At 52.4% G+C, this 15899-nt stretch overlaps 1 protein-coding gene across 2 annotated transcripts in view; it reads left to right on the top strand.

Moving 5' to 3' along the window:
* Positions 1 to 493: 493 nt before the first annotated feature.
* The window catches only part of LOC139235627 (zinc finger protein 154-like), a 51036-nt gene continuing 35630 nt past the window's right edge, over positions 494 to 15899 (top strand). The window contains exons 1-2 of one of the 2 annotated variants that reach the window (XM_070866671.1): positions 494 to 673; positions 4555 to 4743. The gene's annotated coding sequence lies outside the window, so the exon portion shown is untranslated. Of the gene's footprint in view, positions 674 to 2784; positions 2801 to 4554; positions 4744 to 15899 lie in introns of those variants that run through there. The other variant, XM_070866672.1, reaches the window with a different exon arrangement.

Genomic DNA, 15899 nt, shown 5'->3' with positions numbered 1-15899 from the left:
TTGAGGACACAGCACCGATCCCGACGGCATCCCTCCAGTCACTGTTTGCCAGACGGAAAACGACCCATTTATCCCGATTCAGATACAAAGTAAAGCTCCGTCCACACTGCCCCATGAAACACTCCCAGGGCAGGTGCAGCACGGGTTAGATACAGAGTAAAGCTCCCTCCACACTGTCTCATCAAACACTCCCAGGGCAGGTGCAGCACAGATGAGATACAGAGTAAAGTTCCCCCGAGACTGTCCCGTCAAATGTTATTGAATGAGGAGCAGGCTCGGGGGTCCGGCTGGCCCACTCCTGCTCCGATTTCTCATGGTCTTATGTACCCAGCATGCCCCGCGGGGGGAGACTGCCTCACCCAGACTGCAGGAGCTCAATGCGCAGGCGCGGGCCCTGGCTGTGTTTGGAGCATGCGCGGTGCGTGTAATGGCGGAGGAGATATGTTTTGTACAGGCTCCTCAGAAGTGTCCTTTTCAGCGGGACGGAGGGGAGTAATGGACCAGCGGAGAGTCGGGGAGGCTTCATAAACAACCGGTGCCCGCCGCAAGCCCGGAATAATAACCGGAATAGCGGCGGTTGCAGCTTCGGGGCTTTCTCCTGGTCACAGGTCCAGGCGAACGGCGGCCATCTTCGTGCAGGAAGGCAGGTTCAGTGCTCCGCCATCTTGATTCAGTGAGTAGCACAGCGCATGTGCGGCCATCTTGGTGCAGGAACAAAGTGAATGACGTCTGTGTCTGGAACTGAACCCAGCCAGAGTCAGTACCTTCAGGGGAGGGGAACCAGTGAGTGCAGAACTGAACCCAGCCAGAGTCAGTACCTTCAGGGGAGGGGAACCAGTGAGTGCAGAACTGAACCCAGCCAGAGTCAGTACCTTCAGGGGAGGGGAACCAGTGAGTGCAGAACTGAACCCAGCCAGAGTCGGCACCTTCAGGGGAGGGGAACCAGTGAGTGCAGAACTGAACCCAGCCAGAGTCAGTACCTTCAGGGGAGGGGAACCAGTGAGTGCAGAACTGAACCCAGCCACAGTCAGCACCTTCAGGGGAGGGGAACCAGTGAGTGTAGAACTGAACCCAGCCACAGTCAGCACCTTCAGGGGAGGGGAACCAGTGAGTGTAGAACTGAACCCAGCCAGAGTCAGCACCTTCAGGGGTGGGGAACCAGTGAGTGTCGAACTGAACCCAGCCAGAGTCAGCATAATAACATAAGAAATAGGAGAACGAGTCGGCCATACTACCCCTCAAGCCTGCTCTGCCATTTAATACGATCATGGCTGATCTGATCATGGACTCAGGACCATTTCCCTGCCCACGCCCATAACCCCTTATTCCCTTATTGGTTAAGAAACTGTCTATCTTTTAAATTTATTCAATGTCCTGGCTTCCACAGCTCTTTGAGGCAGCGAATTCCAGATTTACAACCCTCGGAGAAAAAATTCTTCCTCATCTCAGTTTTAAATGGGCGGCCCCTTATTCTAAGATTATGCCCTCTCGTTCTATTCTCCCCCATCAGTGGAAACATCCACTCTGCATCTACCTTGTCAAGCCCCCTCAATCTAATATGATTTGTTAAGATCACCTCTCATTCTTCTGAATTCCAATGAGTAAAGGCCCAACCTGCTCAACCTTTCCTCATAAGTCAACCCCCTCATCTCCAGAATCAACCAAGTGAACCTTCTCTGAACTACCTCCAAAGCAATTATATCCTTTCTTAAATATGGAAACCAAAACTGTACGCAGTATTCCAGGTCTGGCCTCACCAATGCCCTGTATAACTGTAGCAGGACTTCCCTGCTTTTATACTCGATCCTCTTTGCAATAAAGGCCAAGGTTTCAATGGCCTTTCTGATCACTTGCTGTACCTGCATACTAACCTTTTATGTTTCATGTGCTACGACCCCCAGGTCACGCTGTACTGCAGCACTATGCAATTTTTCTCCATTTAAATAATAACTTGTTCTTTCATTTTTTCTGCCAAAGTGCATAACGGCGCACTCTCCAACATTATACTCCATCTGCTAATTTTTTGCCCACTCACTTAGCTTGTCTATGTCCTTTTGCAGGTTTTTTGTGTCCTCACACATTGCTTTTCCTCTGATCTTTGTATTATCAAACTTAGCTATGTTACACTCGGTCCCTTCATCCAAGTCATCAATATAGATTGTAAATATTTGGGGTCCAAGCACTGATCCCTGCGGCACCCCACTAGTTGCCAATCCGAGAATGAACATTTATCCCGACTCTCTGTTTTCTGTTAGTCAGCCAATCCAATATCCATGCTAATATATTACCCCCAACCCCGTGAACTTTTATCTTGTGCAGTAACCTTTTACGTGGCACCTTGTCAAATGCCTTCTGGAAGTCCAAATATACCACATCCACTGGTTCCCCTTTATCCACCTTGTTTGTTACATCCTCAAAGAATTCCAGCAAATTTGTCAAACATGACTTCCTCTTCATAAATGCATGCTGACTCTGCCTGACAGAATTTTGCTTTTCCAAATGACCTACTACTGCTTCTTTAATAATGAACTCCAACATTTTCTGAACCACAGATGTTAGGCTAACTGGTCTATAGTTTCCTTCTTTTTGTCCTCCTTTTTTAAATAGGCGGTTACATTTGCAGTTTTCCAATCTGCTGGGACCTCCTCAGAATCCATGGAATTTTGGTAAATTACAACCAATGCATCCACTATCCCTGACGCTATTTCTCAAGACCCTCGGATGGAAGCCATCAGGTCCAGGGGATTTATCCCCCTTTAGTCCCATTATCTTACTGAGTACCACCTCCTAAGTGATTGTGGTAAGTTCCTTCTCTTCGTATAGCCCCTTGACTATCCACAGTCATTCTTTGCTGGCTTTTAAAAGCTTCCCAATCTTCTGTCCTCCCACTAGTTTTGGCCACTTTGTATGCCCTTATTTTTAATTGGATACCATCCTTTATTTCTTCAGTTCGACACAGATGGCTATCTTTTACACCCTTTCCTCCTCACTGGAATATATTTTTCTTGAGAGTTGTGAAATATCTCCTTAAATGTACGACTCTGTTCATCAACCATCCTGCACTTTATTCTATTTTCCCAGTCCACTTTAGCCAAATTTGCCCTCATACCTTTGTAGTCTCCTTTATTTAAGCTCAGTACGCTCGGCCTCCATCTGAATTTGAAATTCAACTGCTATGATCGCTCATTCCAAGGGGATCCTTTGCAAGGAGATTGTTTATTAATCCTGTCTCATTACACAGGACAAGACCTAAGATAGCCAGCATCATCAGAGGGAGAGGAAACCAGTGATTGTAGAACTGAACTCAGCCAGAGTCCGCACCATCCGGGGAGGGGAACCAGTGAGTGTAGAACTGAACCCAGCCAGAGTCAGCACCTTCAGAGGAGGAGAGGGAGGGGAACTAGTGAATGCAGGTTGATTCCGGAGATGAAGGGGTTGACTTATGAGGATAGGTTGAGTAGGTTGGGCCTGCACACATTGGAGTTTAGAAGAATGAGGGGTGATCTTATTGAAACTAATAAGATAATGAGGGGACTCAACAAGGTGGATGTAGAGAGGATATTTCCACTTATAGAGGAAACTAAAACGAGGGTCATAGTCTGAAAAGAAGGGGCCGCCCATTTAAAACTGAGATGAGGAGGAATTTCTTCTCTCTGAGGTTTGTAAATCTGCGGAATTCTCTGCCCCGGAGAGCTGTGGAGGCTGGGTCATTGAATATATTTAAGGCTGAGGTAGACAGGTTTAACAGAGGTGCTCACAATCAGGAGTCAGGGAACAGAGTGGTTCTACTCACACAATCAGAGAATGGTTACAGCACGGAAGGCCATTCGGCCCGTCGAGCCCTTGCCGGCTCCCAGCTAGTCCCACTGCCCCGCCCTTTCCCCCCAGCCCTGCAAATGTTTTCTTTAAGATACTTATCCAATTCCCTTTAGAAAGCTATGATTGAGTCTGCCTCCACCACCCTTTCAGGCCGTGCTTTCTGGATCCTAACCACTTGCTGCGTAAAATAGATTTTTCTTATGTCGCCTTTGATTCTGCTGCCAATCACCTTAAATCCGTCTCCTCTGGTTCTCGACCCCTCCACCAATGGGAATATCGACTCTGTCCGGACCCCTCATGATTTTGAACACCTCGATCAATTCTCCTCTCAACCTTCTCTGCTCCAAGGCGAACAACCCCAGCTTCTCCAGTCAATCCACGGAACTGAAGTCCCTCATCTCGTGAATCATTCTTGTCAATCTTTTCTGCACCCTCTCTCAGGCCATCACATCCTAATGTGCGGTGCTCAGAATTGGACACAATGCTCCAGTTGAGGCCGAACTAGTGTTTTACAAAGGTTCATCATAACCTCCTTGCTTTTGTACTCTGTGATGCCCAGGATCCTGCAAGCTTTTTAAACTGCTTTCTCAACCTGTCCTGTCACTTCAGCAATTTGTGCACATATACCCGCAGGTCTCACTGTTCATGCACCCCCTTTAGGATTGTACCCTTTAATTTATATTGCCTCTCCTCATTCATTTAATCATGCTTTTCTAATTTTATTTCTTAACTCAGATTCACGGCCTCATTTTATTTCTTCCTCCGAGCCTCTCAACTTAATGTGGCAGTGTAATGTTGGCGAGTGGTGATTGATTGCCCTGGGAACCAACAGGAAGAGAGGTCAAAGGCCGGAGGGCCCAGGGAGCAGCGTGTTCTGCAACCAATCGCAGTGCTTGAGGGGTGGATCCTGAGTCGGCCTGTCAGGTGAGTCTTGTGTAAACCCCTCTAAAACAATTCACCTTTTAAAAGTTAAATCGAGATTTCTTTTGTCAACAAAACAGTTTAACATTTGTCAGTATTTTGTTTTCCTGGAGTTCCTATTATGAGTTTCGGACACTTCATTGCCAAGTGGACCAGGTGTTTAAAGGTCATTCATTTCCCTCTTTCCATGTCGCTGTGAGTTAAAGGGACAGAGATTGATTTCCCCGCATTATGCATTTGTAGTAGTTAAAATAACATCCTTCCTGTTGGCAGTGAGTTACATTCTGTGCTGGGCAAGATGGCTGGTGGCATCAACCTTTAAAATACACATTCGCTTGTTCAAATCTCTCCAGGGTCTCACCCTTCCCTATCTCTGTAACCTCCTCCAGCCCATCAACCCTCTTAATAGTTTGTTTTCTTTGGAACAGAGGAGGCTGAGGGGAGACCTTAATGAGTTGTATAAAATTATGAGGGGCCCAGATAGAGTGGATAGGAAGGACCTATTTCCCTTCGCAGAGGGGTCAGCAACCAGCAGAACTTTTTAGCCATTACGTAGCAAGCCCAACAAGAGAGGGGGAAGTTATGGACTTAGTATTAGGGAATGAAGCTGGGCAGGTGGAAGGGGTATCAGTGGGGCAGCATTTTGGTGCTAGTGATCATAATTCAGTTAGATTTAGGGTAGTTATGGAAAAGGACCAAGATAGGCCAGGAATAAAAGTTCTCAATTGGGGAAAAGCCAATTTTACTAAGCTGAGATGTGGTTTAGCCAAAGTGGACTGGAAACAGCTACTTGAAATGGTGAGAGATTGGGAAATGTTGGTGTTCAGAGGGACCTTGGTGTCCTTGTACACAAATCACTGAAAGTTAATATGCAGGTACAGCAAGCAATGAAGAAATCAAATGGTATGTTGGCCTTTATTACAAGAGGATTTGAGTACAAGAGTAAAGACGTCTTACTGCAATTATATAGGGCCCTGGTGAGACTGCAGCTGGAGTATTGTGTACAGTTTTGGCTGCTTACCTAAGGAAGGATGTACTTGCCATTTAGGATGGCAATGAAGGTTCACCAAACTGAATTCCTAGGATGGGAGGATTGTCCTATGAGGAGAGATTGAGTAGACTAGACATGTATTCTCTAGAGTTTAGAAGAATGAGAGATGATCTCATCGAAACATATAAAATGCTTACAGGGCTTGACAGGATAGGTGCAGGCAGAATGTTTCCTCTGGTGAAGAGTCTAGAACCAGGGGTCACAGTCTCAAAATAAAGGGTTGGCCATTTAGGACTGAGATGAGCAGAAACTTATTCACCCATTAATCTTTGTAATTTTCTACCTCAGAGGGCTGTGGAGGCTCTGTCGTTGAGTGTATTTAAGACAGAGATCGACAGATTTTTGTACATTAGGGGAATCAAGGGATATGCAATAGTGCAGGAAAGTGGAGTTGAGGTAGAAGATCAGCCGTGATCTCATTGAATGGCAGAGCAGGCTCGAGGGGCCGAATGGCATACTCCTGCTCTGAAATCTTATGTTCTTATGTTGAAGTTAAATCAGTCTCAGAGCAGTGAGAGGCATTCAAGGAGGAGATAATGGGGGTTCAGAGGAAGTATGTTACCTTAAAGAAAAAGGGTGGGACTAATAAATGTAGAGTCCCCTGGATGTCAACTTAAAAAATAGGAGCAGGAGTAGGCCATAAGGTCCCTCAAGCCTGCTCCGCCATTCAATGAGATCATGGCTGATCATCGCCCTCAATTCCACTTTCCTGCCTGATCTCCATATCCCTTGATTCCCCTAGAGTCCAAAAAACTTATCTATCCCAACCTTGAATAGACTGAGCATCCACAGCCGTCTGGGGGAGAGAATGCCAAAGATTCACAACCCTCTGAGTGAAGAAATTCCTCCTCATCTCTGTCTCAAATGGCCTACCCCTTATCCTGAGACTGTGCCCCTAGTTCTAGACAGTCCAGTCAAGGGAATCAACCTCTCAGCATCTAACCTGTCAGTCCCCTTCAGAAGCTTGTATGTTTCAATGAGATCACACATCATTATTCTAAACTCGAGAGTGTATAGGCCCATTCCAAGCACTATCTCATCATAAGACAGCCCTCTCATCCCAGGAATCAATCTTGTGAACCTTTGTTGCACCGTCTCGAAGGCAAGTGTTTCCGTCCTTAAATAATGAGACCAAAACTGTGCCCAGTACTCCAGGTGTGGTCTCACCAAGGCCCTGTACAATTGTAGCAAGACCTCCTTACTCTTATACTCCAACCCCCTTGCAATAAAGGACAAACCATTTGCCTTCCTTATTGCTTGCGTACCTGCATGCTCACTTTCTGTGTGTCTTGCACGAGGACACCCCAAAACTCTGAGAACTCCGACGTTGAAAAGTTTCTCATCATTTAAAAGATATTCTGCTTTTTTAAATTCTTCCGACCAAAGTGAATAACCTCACATTTCCCTACATTATACTCCATCTGCCACCTTACTGCCCACTCACATAGTCTATCTATATATATCCTGCAGACTCTTGTGTTCTCACAGCTTACTGTCCCACCTAGTTTTGTATCATCAGCAAATTTGGATACATTACACTCGGTCCCTTCATCTAGGTCATTAATCGTAAAATCGTCGAAATTTACAGCATAGCAAGAGACCATTTCAGCCCACCGTGTCCGTGCCGGGCTGACATACAGCTATCCAGCCTAATCCCACTCTCCAGCTCTCGGTCCGGAGCCCTGAAGGTGATGGTGCACATCCAAGTATTTTTCAAATGTGGTGAGGGTTTCTGCCTCTACCATCCTTTCAGGCAGTGAGTTCCAGACCCCACAAACCTCTGGGTGAAGAAATTGCCCTTCGTATCTCCTCTAAATCAATTACTTTAAATCTATGCCCCTGGTTGTTGACCCCTCTGCCAAGGGAAACAGGTCCTTCCTAGCCACTCTATCCAGGCCCCTCTGAATTTTATAGACTTCCATCAGGTCTCCCCTCAGTGTCCTCTGTTCCAAAGAAAACAGATCCAGCATCTCCAATCTTTTGTCATAGCCAAAATTCTCCAGTCCAGGTAACATTCTTGTAAATCTCCTCTGCACCTTTTCCAGTACAATCACATCTTTCCTGTAATGTGGTGACCAGAACTGCACACAGTATTCCAGCTGTAGCCTAACCAGTTCAAGCATAACCTCCCAGCTCTTGTATTCCATATACCTTCTTAACCACATTATCCACCTGGCCTGCCACCTTCAGGGGTCTGTGGACCAATGGTGGAGCTTTGGAGGCGTGGCCTAATCACTTGGAGCCTGGAGCAGTGAGAGAAGGAGCTACCTGCTGTTGCTCCTGCCTGGAGGCTGAGAGAGAACCTTGAGACCAGCCCAGGAAGAGGAGGAAGGGGCTTACCACAATTCAACATCCAGAGGGAGAGGAGGAGAGCTGAAAATTCAACAACTTTATTACATCTACAGAGAGTTGGAGAGAGGGGGAAAAAGAACAACAACTATCCAGTGTGGAAGGAGGGAGAAACTTCATCATCCAAAGGTGGGTGTGTTTTGGTGCATTCCCCGAAAGACTTTGTTGTATTGGTGGGGGGAGGAAAGAAGACCATTTCGAGGGCCGGAACATCGCGGGGGGTGTGTGTGTGTGGAAGTGTGTGTGGGGGTCTTGCTTACAGCTAGGCCCCACACACCACTGAAGCACCCCTCCCCCATTGCCTAGCCTGGAATAGCTGGAGCTACCTGGCTGAAGAATCATTAATCACCCTATTTAACATCGTTGGGAGTGTGTGCCTGGGTGGCTCCAGCTACCCCAGGTGAAGACATCTTCTCCCCTCACCCGAAGACCATCTACAAAGACTGTGTTTTTTGCCATCTGGGGAGTGCACCCCAAGAAACACCCACCCATCGCTGTGAGGGGAGACCTGCCCTCACAGCTTCCGTCTTTCCCACCCCCTGCTCTCTTTCTCTCTCTCTCTCTGTCTCTCCCCTCTCTCTCTGAGAGCCCCTTTCCTCCTAATTGAAAAACCAATTAAGACAACTGAGCAGAGGGAGCAAGGCCAACTTAAGAACATTAAGGCCTGTGACTTTGGGGTGGGTGTAGCCCTTAAAGGGACCACGTGATGGCGACCCCATCCACGCTGGTGGCAGGGTCAGCAAAAACATATGCGCAGGCGGCGTCCACATCCACAGCGCCTCCTGCTGCCCTGCCACCGTTCACACTTATAACAAAAAAACACGGGGTCAAGAGCTACACTCACCCCACAATGAGCATCGAGGAGTGCGTGCGGGCGATGGCTGGGGTAGTCGGCCCCTCGGCCATTGTCGCAGCCTCCAAGATGTCTGGGAAGGCTGTTTTCTTCCTGGGGTCGGAGCGGGCGGTGTCCCTGGCCCTTGAAAAGGGACTCACGGTGGGTGGGACGTTCCTGCCGGTGGACCCTCTCGAGGCCACCGCGCAGAGGGTCATCCTTTCTAACGTCCCGCCCTTTGTTCGCGCTGGGCTCCTCCTCCCTCACCTACACCAACTGGGGGAGGTAAGGTCAGGGATCAACCCCATACCGCTCGGCCTCGGGGAGAACAGCCTGCGCCATGTCTTCTCCTTCCGCTGCCAGCTCTTTGTCCGGCTGGCGCGGGAGGAGACGACGGAGGGTAGTTTTAATGTGGTGCACGAGGGGACTGCCTACCGCGTCTTCTGGACGTCGGACGGCGTGCGGTGCCATGCCTGTAGGGAGGTGGGGCATGTTCGTAAGAACTGCCCTGCCTCCAAGGCCGCCAAACCACCGAGGGCAGCCAAGGCTGGCGCCGCCGCCACCCCTCCCCCTAGTTGCGTCCGCGTGCCGGGAGCTGTGGGTGCGCGGGCATCGTCGGGGGCCTTTGTTTTCACGGCCTCCAGCCGGGGGGAGGGAGAGCGTCCGATCGGAAAGAAGGCACGGAGGAAGGCGAAACATCTCGAGGCGGGTCCCCTCAGTGCGCCAGACAATTTGATCACCGCGCTCAGCCCAACCCTGTCACCGGCGAGCGCGGGGTGCCCTGAGCCCGTGCCCGAGCCCTTGACCAATATCACAGAGGGACTCGGGCGCGGGCAAGATAAGAAAAAGGGGGGAGTGGAGCGGGAGGCCTCGGCAGACATGGAGGTCTCCCTCCCTCCGCGCCCCCCCCAGGAACAAAAGGAGGCGCCGCTCCAATGAGGCGGAGGGGGAACAACATCCCTCCGCGGAGGAGTCGGTGTCCGCCGCGTGTCCCGCGTCCCCCACCAGCGCCCCCAAACTGCGCCGTAGGTGAGAGGAGTCTGTCCCCGGGGAGGGTGGGGCAGTCGAGGCTGCCCAGCCTCTGCCTCCCGGGGATGGCGTGGAAGATCTGCCTGTCGTGGGGGGCGTGGGGCCAGCGGAGGAATGCGTAGCGGCCGGGTCGAGCGTCCCGGGGACTGAGGCGGGCGGGGCCGAAAAGGCCGAACCTGAGCCTGCCCAGCCAATATCCAACTTCCCCCGGGACTTGCACGACTCGGCAGAAAATGAAAATTTAAAAAATTTTAATATACATCCACACGCTGGGTCGGGGGGTGGCAGCGGGTAGGGGGAAGAAAACCAACCCTCGCCCCCCTACTTTGGAGCTGGGGTACTTGGAGGACCTGGAACTTTTCTTTGACCGGGTCTCTCCGTGTTCCCCGGCTCCTGGGGCGGAGGAGGAACCCCTTCCGCTGTCGCTTCCTGACCCAGCACCGCTTTTAAAAGAGCCCAGTGGGGACTCCTCTGCCGACGATCCTGGGGGTGGGATCGGGACAGAGCCAGGGTCGAATGGAGCGGCCGGGCCGTTTGCCGTACCTCGTGTGGTCGACGGGCCGGCTGCTGGCAGTGAACTCCCGGTGCGGGACGGGGACTCGGTGGGGGACGAGGGAGAAGATCTCGAGTCCATCGCCAGTGAGGCGGTGGATCTCCTCGTGCCCGCCGCTGAGTCCCCCCTCATTCCTGCAAAGGAACTCCGGGACTTTTTGGTCCAGAGCCAGGGTCGCCGCAACCGAGCCCATCTGGCCCGGGAAAAATGGTCCGAGCCGGGGCTGCTCGTCACGTCCGTCCGCGCCGCCGCTAAAACCATGGCCCCGAGCGGTCCCTTATCAAAGGCGCAAGGCCTTGAGCTGCGCCGGCTCAAAAGGTTCCTCGCTGGGCTGCTGAAGGAGTGGAGGTCAACAAACGACTCCACTCCACCCCCACAATAGGTTAGGTAGAGGTTGCACTATGCTTTTGTCATGAAGATAACCATAGCCAGCCTCAACATCAACGGCGGCAGAGAGGCACGCCGTAGATTTAACAATTTTTCGCTCCTGCGGGAGGGGAAATATGTGGTGTGCTTCCTGCAAGAAACCCACACCATTCCGGGAGACGAAGCCACGTGGCTCCTGGAATGGCAAGGAGAGGTCCGCATGAGCCACCTCACTATCACTTCTTGTGGGGTGGCCATCTTGTTGGCCCTGCATTTTCAGCCGGAGATCTTGGGGTCGAGGAGCCCGTGCCAGGCCGCTTGCTGCACGTCACGGTTCGCCTGGGGGATGTGCCGCTCCATCTCATGAACGTGTACGCCCCTCAGCCCGGCCCGCAGCAAACGCACTTCTTCGAAGAAGTGTCCGCTCTTCTTGGCTCCGTCGACGTCGGCGACAGCATTGGCCTCGGGGGGGATTTTAACTGCACCCTCGAGGCGAGGGACTGCTCCGGTGCCCCGCAGAGCATGACGGCGATGGAGAAGTTGAGGGACCTGGTCGGGTCCTTCGACTTGGTGGACGTCTGGCGAAATCTCCATCCCGACTCCAGCGCCTGTACTTGGGTGAGGCCTGGAGTAGGATGGTCCAGAGTCGACCGCCTTTACGTGTCTCGGGCGTACGTTTCCTGCGTCCCGGCGGCCTCCATGCGGCCGGTGCCGTGCCGTGTGGGCGCGCTCGCTTCGCTCCGCGCGAGGACGGGGTCCGCGTACTGGCATTTTAACAACCAGCTGCTGGAGGACGTGCGGTTCCAAGACTCATTCCGTCGTTTCTGGGCCGACTGGAGAAGGAAGCAGGGGAGCTTCCCCTCCTTGAGGCTATGGTGGGACGTGGGCAAGGCTCACGTCCGCGTCTTCTGTCAAGAGTACGCGAGGGGGTCGACCAAGAGGCGGGCGGCCAGGGTCTAGCGCCGAGAAAAAGAGGTGCTCGACCTGGAGTCCCGTCTCGGTCAAGTCGTCGAGGACCCAGCCCTGCGGATGGTGTACGAAGCGAAAAAGGCCGCGCTGAAGGACCTGCAGCTCGTCGGGTCCCGAGGCACATTCGTGAGGTCGAGGATCGGATCCGGTTCTTGCGGGATCTGGACCGCGGCTCCCCCTTCTACTCGCTGGAAAAAAGACAGAGTGTCCGTAAGCAGCTCTTGACGCTGCTGGCCGACGACGGCTCTCGTCTCAGATCCGGAGGGCGTCAACAACAGGGCCCGTGAATATTACGGGGCTCTGTTCTCTCCGGAGCCGTCCAGCGAGGAAGTGTGTAGAGTTTTGTGGGAGGACCTGCCGAAGGTCGGCCCGGAGGGCGCCGAAAATCTGGAAGGTCTGCTAAGCCTGGCGGAGCTGACCGGCGCCCTCGACCGGCTCTCGAGGGGAAAATCCCCGGGGCTGGACGGGCTGACCGTGGAGTTCCACAGGGCGTTCTGGGACGTCCTGGGGGGCGACTACGCGCGGGTCCTGGGGGAAAGTCTGGCGACCGGGGAGATGCCCCAGTCATAGTCCTGCTGCCTAAGAAGGGCGATCTCCGCCTCAAGAACTGGCGCCCGGTCTCCCTCCTCAGCACGGACTACAAAATCTTCGCCAGGGCGATGTCTGCTCGCCTTGGCGCCGTGCTGGCCCACATGATCCACCCCGACCAGTCCTACACGGTCCCGGGCCGGACAATCCACGATAACATCCATCTGGTCCAGGACCTCATTCATCATTCCCAGGACCGCTGGTCTGTCGGTCGCCTTCCTATCTCTCAACCAAGAGAAGGCGTTCGACAGGGTGGATCACGACTATCTGTTCGGAACTCTGTGCGCTTTCAGGTTCGGGACGCATTTCGTCGCCCGGATCCGACTTTTGTACGTGGCCGCGGAGTGTCTGATAAAGGTTAACGGTTCCTTGACGGCGCCCCTTCGCTTTGGGAGAGGGGTGCACCAGGGATGCCCCATGTCCGGACAGTTATATGCCATCTGCGTGGAGCCTTTCCTGCGCCTCCTGCGGACGAGGTTGACGGGACTGGCTCTGCAAGGGCCGGGCGTGGAGGTCGTCCTCTCGGCTTACGCCGATGACGTGCTCCTCGCGGTAGAGGATCCCGCTGACCTGCGGAGGATGCGTGAGTGCCAGAAGATTTACTCGGCCGCATCCTGTGCCAGGATCAACTGGGAGAAATGTTCCAGACTCCTGGTGGGTCAGTGGCGGGTGGACTCCCTGCCGGAGGAGCTCAGGCCTTTTGCCTGGAGCACGACCCATCTCCTCTATCTGGAAGTCTACCGTAGCCCCGACGAGGAAGCCTGGCCGGCGAACTGGCAAGAGCTGGAGTGCTGTCCTACAGGGGTCGAGCGCTAGTCATCAACCAGCTGGTGGCCGCCATGCTGTGGTACCGGCTGGTCACTTTGACCCCTCCCCCTGCGTTTGTCACCAAGGTACAGAAGAAGCTGGTGGACTTCTTCTGGAACAACAGGAAGCACTGGGTCTCTGCCGCGGTCTTGAGTCTCCCACTTGGGGAGGGCGTCCACTCGTTGGTGTGCGTCAGCGCCCAGCTCGCGACTTTCCGTCTTCAGACCCTGCAGAGATACCTTTACGTCGAGCCCCCTCCCAGGTGGCGTGCTCTGGCGACGTATTTCTTCCGCCAGCAACACGGCCTCAACTACGACACGCAGCTCCTGTTTGTGAGCTTGGGGGGCGTCAGGACTGCCTTCCAGGAGCTGCCTGTCTTTTACAAGGAACTCATCAGGGTCTGGAACAAAGTCTCCACCAAGCTCAGCTCTCCACCGGCTGGAGTGGCGCCTGTCCGTACCTCCACGACCGAGGTTTTAGGTGGCGGTCGGACGAGAGGGCTGTGGCTGGTGAGGTGACCAGGGTCAGGGACCTGCTCGATGGCGGAGGAGCGGGCTGGATGGCGCCAGACACGCTGGCGCGGCGCCTAAATTCGGCCAACATCCGCCGCGCGGCCGATGCCATCGAGTCGCTAAAAACAGCTCTGGGCCCTGACTCTGTTAGGTGCATCGAGGAGGCTCAAGCACGTGGGGAGATCCCGTCCGAACTGACCCCCGTCCGGACGGAATTCCTCATTGGCGCCAAACCCTGGAACCTCCCTCGGGAGCCGGCGCCTCACAACTTGAGCCGCCTCGGGGAAATCCCCTCCGTGCCTTTCAGTTCCGCGCGGAGGGATTTCCTGTACGGGCTGCTCCTGCACACTCTCAACTTTGCCATCCTCGCCTGCCATCTGGACACGCCATGGCGTACCATCTTGCCGTCCGGAGGAGGCGGGGGTCTCCGATGGAGGGCACTCTATGCGGGAGTCCTCCCACTATTTATCGGGGACTTGGCCTGGAGGGTGGTGCACGGAGCAGTGCTGTGCAATAAATTTTTAAGCCGGTTCACGGGCTCCCAGGCCGCCTGCAATTTCTGCGGTCTGGAAGAGTCCGTGTTCCATGTTTTTATCGAATGCACGAGGTTGCAGCCCCTGTTTTATTATTTAAAGGGGCTGCTCCTGAAATTCTGGCTGCACTTCAGTCCCACACTCCTGATCTTTGGGCACCCTGTGCGGAGGGGAGCGGGTCGGTCCGAGGGCCTCCTCGTAGGACTGCTCCTGGGCACGGCCAAGGGTGCCATCAGCCGGTCCAGGCAGCGGGCGGTCGAGGGGGTCGTTCAGCCTGACTGCCTGCCTCTCTTCCGCGCGCAAGGGTGTCCCTGGAGATGGAGCACGCGGTGTCCTTCCGCGAGAGGTGGGCGCCGGAGGGACTGGAGTGCATCATCACGCCCGGCAACCAAATTTTAATTTGATTTTATGTTTTAAAGTGTAATTTGTTTTAATTGCCGGTGTTTTTAGTATCCCCCTCCCCTTTTATAGGGGGCACTTGGAGAAAAAAAATATATGATTTTAGTGCCCCAAAAAAAACCTAAAAAAAAACCAAAAACACAAAAAACCCCAAAAAAAAACACAAAAAAGAGGGCCTTGAAAATGTTTGGTGTGTCCCCCAGATCGAAGGAACACGATTTAATGTTTTAGTTTCCTCCCAAAAAGAGTTCTGTGGACCTACATTCCAAGGTCCCTTTGTTCCTCTACAATTTTCAGTGTCGTACCATTTAATGTGTAATCCCTTGCCTTGTTAGACCTCCCCAAATGCATTACCTCACACTTATCCGGATTGAATTCCATTTACCACTTTACTGCCCACCTGACCAGTACATTGATATCTTCCTACAGTCCGCAGCTTTCTTCTTAATTCTCAACCACACAGCCTATTTTAGTGTCACCTTCAAACTTATTAATCATACCCCCAACATTCAAGTCCAAGTCATTGATATATACCACAAAAAACAAGGGACCCAGCAATGAGCCCTGCAGGACCCCAATGGAAACAGCCTTCCAGTCACAAAAACACCCATCCACCATTACCTTATGCTTCCAGCTTGAGCCAATTTTGGATCCAACTTGCCACTTAGCCCTGGATCCCATGGGCTTTTACTTTTGTGACCAGTCTGCCATGTGGGACTTTATCCAAAGCATTGCTAAAATCCATATACACGACATCATACACACTACCCTCATCAACCCTCACGGTTACCTCCTCTCAAAATTCAATCAAGTTAGTCAGACACGACCTTCCCTTAACAAATCCATGCTGACTGTCTTTAATTAATCCATATCTTTCCAAATGAAGATTTATCCTGTCCCTCAGGATTTGTTTCCAATAATTTTCCCACCACTGAGGTTCCGGGGTGATGTCAGGAAGCACTTCCTCACACAAATGGTGAGAATCTGTTTCTCTTGGCTCGAGAGTCTAGAACTAAGGGTTATTGTCTCAGGATACGGGCTTGGCCATTTAGGACTGAGCTGATGAGAAATTTCTGCACTCAGAGGGTCGTGAATCTTTAGAATTCTCTCCCCCAGAGGACTGTGGATGCTGAGTCATTGAGTATATTCAGAGCTGAGATAGAAAGCTGTT

Source organism: Pristiophorus japonicus, chromosome 23 (assembly GCF_044704955.1).
Source record: "Pristiophorus japonicus isolate sPriJap1 chromosome 23, sPriJap1.hap1, whole genome shotgun sequence".
Taxonomy (NCBI): domain Eukaryota; kingdom Metazoa; phylum Chordata; class Chondrichthyes; family Pristiophoridae; genus Pristiophorus; species Pristiophorus japonicus.
This window is presented reverse-complemented; position numbering and strand designations above follow the sequence as displayed.